Here is a 6,000-nt window from a genome sequence, read left to right as displayed (position 1 = left end):
CTTTCCTTCTCTACGAACAGTATGCTTTGTCTGTACAGCTTGCAAGAAGCAAGACTTTTCACTCTATGTTAATATGTGACAATAAATCAAATGAAATTATAGAACCTCGCTTTCTCGCTGGGGGTTGTTGCAACAGCCGATATGTAAATCCCTAATGCAGGAATTTCATTGGATGCATCATTGGTGGCAAGTTAGTCTGTGATTTGACAAAGCCTATTGTCTGTGGCAATTGCATGTTCCTGCCTGGAATATCGAGAGGCTGAGATTGGGCTGCTTACCCAGTCCTGTCTACTCTTCAGTCCTTATCTCTTATCTGAAGCATGTTGATGATGCATGAGTGAATTATCCCACATGACTGTGTAAACAGGCTGCCTGAACCTTTCGCTTCCCGCAGCTGAGGTTCCTGAACATGTTTCTGTCCAAACTGATTGTGAGGAATGTGAAACCTGCCTAAACGAGATGTGAAGCTTCCCACACATTGCGAAGGAATGAAGCCACACCTACCATGAGTGCAGACCTGCCTGGATTGCCTAACCTTGGGAACAGTGAATGCTGTGCCTTCATTTCGGCTTTATCATCCACACATTTATCAATACCAGTGTCTTACTGATGGGAAGAAGAGCGGTGAATTGGATTAACTCCAGCAAGCTATAACAGTGACTGGAATAAGAACGAAATGAATCCTGAGAAGAAACGTTGAGCGCTGTCGATAATTGATTACATTTTGGGGCTTTTGGCGATTTTACTCCTGGAGAGATTTCAGGATAATCCAAATCGTTGCCATCCAGCACTGACCTTGTGACTTGGAACAGATGAAGAACGATTCATTCGCCATGTACGGATCTCACAAGCTACCAGCACGAGGAGTTCACTCCTGAGTTCATCTTTATTGAGAGAGGTACATTCATTGAGAGCAACCTATGATCTATACTGAGTGACAGAGAGCAGGGATCTAATCCCATTACTTGTAGTCCCCAGAACATAACCAGTGTTCTTGAATTAATCTCAGATTGTCCCACCAACTCGCGAATGGCAACCATTCAAATTGATAACATTGGTCAGGTGGAACGGTTAGGAGATCAGTTCATATCCAAAAGCAGAAGGGGTCATTGTTTTCACATTGCAATATGAATTTAGCATTTGAGAGATTAAATTATAATTTACCAACTCTGTCCCTTTGCGACGCCCCAATGGTCAAAGGTTTGCAAAAGGTTTTCACTGACGTCAGTTCCCCACACATTCAGAGCTCTATTTCCTCATTATTCTGCCATTTCACACTCACAATCTGACCACCAGTCAGCTGAAGTGTTGTAAGCATCTCATTCTCCCCTTCCTGGTTAGATTATATTCCCATGAAGACAGAGAGGACATCTCGCTGGCCTGGAGTCGGCAGTTCCATCATTCCTGAGGTTTGCTTGTTGCTGAACTTGCTTGATGAGATTTTTCCAGAAGTACTCACACTGGGATGGCCCGGATGGTACGCTGCACAACTCCCTGAAATTGGGCTAGGTCGTGTTGTCCTCAGTGTGGTTTTGGGTTCCAGTATACAGCAGGTCAATCAGGATGTACCCAATAGTTAGCTTCACCTGCAAAATGCACAACCTCTGACCATCCAGTGCCTGAACCACTCTGATATTTCATAGAATCCTAGAATCCCTGTGGTGCAGAAGGAGGCCATTCGGTCCATTGGCAGCCTATCCACCTAACCACAGTATTACCCAGCTAATCCCCCTAATCTGCCTGGGGACCTAACCTGCACATCTTCAGACTGTGGGCGGAAACCGGAGCACCCGGAGGAAACCCACGCAGACACGGGGAGAATGTGCAGACTCCACACAGACAGTGACCCGAGCCAGGGATCGAACCAGTGTGCCTGGTGCTGTAAGGCAGCCGAGCTAACCACTGTGCCACTGTGCCATGAAAGATAAGGATGACTTCGCTCTAACCCTTCGTTCCGTTACTCTGCAGCTGGGCGCATCATGGGGGCAGAGGGTAATTTGACTGGGATTCTGGCCTCCTCTCTCTGGAACTCTCTCCCTCAAAAGGCAGTGGAAGCAGAGCCTGTGAATATTGTTAGGGCAGAGTTGGATAGATTCTTGATTAACACAGGAGGTGAAAGGTTATGGGGAGGGTTGGCAGCAATGCGGGGTTGAAGTTACAATCAGATCAGCCATGATCTTATTGAATGGGGGGGCAGACCCGAGGGGCTGAGTGGCCTCCTCCTACTCCTAGTTTGTATGGTGTAATGGTTAGTCTGCCTTGTGTTTCAGCATTTATTAACAGCTTCCCCAGTGAGCTCTCGCTGTTTCTCTCACCCCTGCCTATAATCCTATTAGGCACGCTCCAACTGTATAAAGGTGACTGCACCCAAAGCTTTGCTCCAATTTGCCAGCTTGCGCTGAGGCCTGTTTACACGTCAGCCCTTTGCTCGCTGACCTGCAATGGTTCAGGATCCAACAACACTTCCAGCTTTAATATTCTCGTCCTTGTTTTCAAATCCCTTCATGGCCCCACCCCACCCCCCCCTCCCTATCTCTAACCTCCTCCAATCCTCTCCAGCCCGAGCCTCTTGAGCAGGCCAATTTTAATCACTTCACCATTGGAAGCTGCCAAGTCGCAAACTTGTCGAACCCCCTGGCTAAGTGTCTGTCCTCCCTGCGGACGCTCTGTGACTCTTCGCTCTTTCGCTGGCTCCATATCTCCTTGTCTAGCTCAGTGTCGTATTTTAGTAAAAGCAAATTACTGCGGGTGCTGGAATCTGAAACCAAAGAAGAAAAAGCTGGAAGATTCGGCTGGTCTGTCAGCAAGATGCTACCAGACCTGCTGAGATTTTCCAGCAATGTCCCATTTTGTTTGCCCTGTGAATGGTCCTGCACACTTTTACCACATTAACGGCACTGTATAAACGCCCCTTTGATAGAAATACCCATCGTTTTCTTGAATTTTGAAATATTCCATTAAGAATTCTCTCCTGAGTTAACCCTCTTGCTCGTTTTCCTGTCTGGTCCTTTATCGATCTGGATGAATAAATCTGAATCAAAGATATTTAATCTCTTCCATACCTGCAGGGTATGGAAGGTACGTGTAAAGTGAGACAGTGTTCAGTCTATAAAAAAATCTATTTAAAATTAAATGATATAGACATTGAGCTTTGAGGTTGAAGAGACCTGAACCTGCTGAGCTTTAGCGAGTGTATTTCTGGCAATGGGTACACCACAGTATCCTGGGCTCGTGATTATTTCTCTTCTGATTTGCAGCAGCTCAGATTTGCACCTTGAAGTCTGCCTTCCAGCTGGGGGTCTGACTGGTGAGATCGGGTTTGCAGAAAGACTGGCTGATAAGGTGACAGTTTTTGAGTTGAAGGGAAGAGGTGTTGCAGGGTAGAAGATGCTGTAATATATCCTTCCGCGCAAACCGCTAACATAGAAACTAGAAGCAGGAGGTGGCCATTCTGCCCTTCGAGTCTGCTCCGTCATTCATTTTGATCACGGCTGATCATCGAATTTAATATCCTGATCCCCCCCCCCACCACCCCCACCACCACCCCCACACATACCACCCACCCAGGCCCCATCCTCTTCCTTTTCCCCGTAAGTAAAAATTCCTTCTCTCGTCCCCACTGTTTAAATCTGGCCCTTCGTTTCTCTGCCGGTTATGTTTCTTCTGACTCCTTCCATCCGTTCCCATCCCCCTGCCATTTTAGTGCAACCCTCCCAAACCACCCTAATCAATATTCTCCCGTGGATATCAGATCCGGACCTGCCCAGGTGTAACCCATCCAGTTCCTATGGCCCAGGAATCTGAAACTCTTTCCCTCACTCCATCTCTTCAGCCACATATTCATCCATCATTCCCTGCTATTTCTACTCTGACTAGCACGTGGCATCGGTATTAATCCTGAGATCACTACCTCTGAGGTCCGATTTCTTAACATTCTTCCGAGCTCCCTATTTCTGCTTTTAGAACTTCATCCCTTTTTAAATTGTCACTTGTACCAACGTGCTCTCCGACCACTGGCTGTTCCCCCTCCCCTTTCAGAATATCCTGCAGCCGCTCTGAGACGTCCTTGACCCGAGCACCAGGGAGGCAACATACCATCCTGGAGACTGGTTTGCAGCCACAGAAACGCCTGTCTATTCCCCTTACATTTGAATCCCCTGTAACTATAGCACCAGCACACTTTCTACCCCTCCCCTCTACAGCAGAACTAACCATGGTGCAATGAGTTTGGCTGCTGCTGCTTTCCCCAGAGAGGTCATTCCCCCCAACAGTATCCAAAGCGGTATATCTGTTTAACAGGGGAATGGTCACAGGAGACTCCTGCACTTCCTGCCTTTCTCTCTTGCTCTGTCTGGTGCTCACCCATTCCCTTCCTGCCTACAGAATCTGAGCCAGGGTATGACCATCTCTCTATATGTGCGATTCACAATACTCACTGCCTCAAGGATGCTCCATAGTGTCGCCAGCCGCTGCTCCAGCTCCACAACGCGAGCTTCTAGGAGCTCCGGTTGGAGACACTTCCTGCACACATGCTGGCCCTGAGCAACGGAAATGTTCCTGGCTTCCCTACTATTATCCCTGGCAGGAATAATAGCAGGAGGGATTACTATTTAAAGGGCGAAAAGCTGCAGCATGCTACGGTACAGAGGGACCTGGGGGTCCTTGTGCATGAGTCGCAAAAACCCAGTCTGCAGGTGCAGCAGGTGATCAAGAAGGCGAATGGGATGTTGGCCTTTATAGCGAGGGGGATTGAATATAAAAGCAGGGAGGTTTTGCTGCAGCTGTACGGGGCACTGGTGAGGCCGCAGCTGGAGTACTGTGTGCAGTTTTGGTCGCCGCACTTACGCAAGGATATTTTGGCCTTGGAGGGAGTGCAGAGGAGGTTCACTCGGCTGATACCAGAGATGAGGGGGTTGGACTATGAAGAGAGACTAAATAGACTGGGTCTGTACTCGTTGGAGTTTAGAAGGATGAGGGGGGATCTTATAGAGACGTATAAGATAATGAAGGGGATGGATAGGGTAGAGGTAGAGAGATTCTTCCTGCTCAGAAAGGACAGTAGGACTAGAGGGCACAGCCTCAAGATAAGGGGGGGGTGCAGTTTAGAACGGAGTTGAGGAGGAACTTCTTCCCTCAAAGGGTGGTGAACCTCTGGAATTCTCTGCCCATTGAAGTGGTGGAGGCTGCCTCGCTAAATATATTTAAGACGCGGGTTGATGGGTTTTTGGTAGGCAAGGGAATTAAGGGTTATGGGGAGAAAGCGGGAAAGTGGAACTGAGCCACGACAGATCAGCCATGATCTTATTGAATGGCGGGGCAGGCTCGAAGGGCTAGATGGTCTACTCCTGCTCCTATTTCTTATGTTAGCACGAAGAGCACACCACAACTTGGCACTCTCCTGCCATGATGCCTTTAGATTGAACCTTTGGAAGATGTTGGATATTAGACTATATCCAATCCACTAGAGCTCTTCTTTCCTGCACCTCATTAGTGCCAAATATAACCCTTACAAACTATAAAGCATAGAACAACCTCTGCAAGTAAAGTGATAACTCTAAGTAATAGAAGTATTAACGAAAACAGTCCTAACTTCTCCGATCTATCTTTGTCAGTGAAGTGTTTTATCCCTGGAATGTTGCAATGTTGGCTCTGTTCCCCCTGTACAGAGGCTGCCAGACCTGCTGAAATTTTCCAGCATTTTTCTGTTTTTGTTTCAGATTCCAGCATTTTGCTTTTATCTTATTTCTAATATTCACCAATTCAAACACAGATTCCCGTAAAACTACCTTTATTTTCCTATCACCATTCCGCTAAATCATCTGTGTCCCTTTTGAGGTTCTAAACTGACCTCTTCACAGTTCACAAAGCTTCCAAGTTTTGTACCATCTGCAGAACAGATGTTATCTGCTCTCCGAGAGTATTTTAATCTATTCGATCGAAGTCGGTTCCCACACTGAGGGTTACTCCAGTATAACAGTGAAGGTAGGGGTCTGCTTGAAC

General features: G+C 47.2%; 1 protein-coding gene across 1 annotated transcript in view; it reads left to right on the top strand.

Moving 5' to 3' along the window:
- Positions 1-307: 307 nt before the first annotated feature.
- LOC145351213 (protein-tyrosine kinase 2-beta-like) overlaps positions 308-6,000 on the top strand; it is a 100,267-nt gene continuing 94,574 nt past the window's right edge. The window contains exon 1 of the mRNA XM_080200918.1: positions 308-898. The gene's annotated coding sequence lies outside the window, so the exon portion shown is untranslated. The remainder of the gene's footprint in view (positions 899-6,000) is intronic.

This window comes from Carcharhinus amblyrhynchos, chromosome 12 (assembly GCF_965287045.1).
Source record: "Carcharhinus amblyrhynchos chromosome 12, sCarAmb.v2.hapA, whole genome shotgun sequence".
Classification (NCBI taxonomy): Eukaryota; Metazoa; Chordata; class Chondrichthyes; order Carcharhiniformes; family Carcharhinidae; genus Carcharhinus; species Carcharhinus amblyrhynchos.
This window is presented reverse-complemented; position numbering and strand designations above follow the sequence as displayed.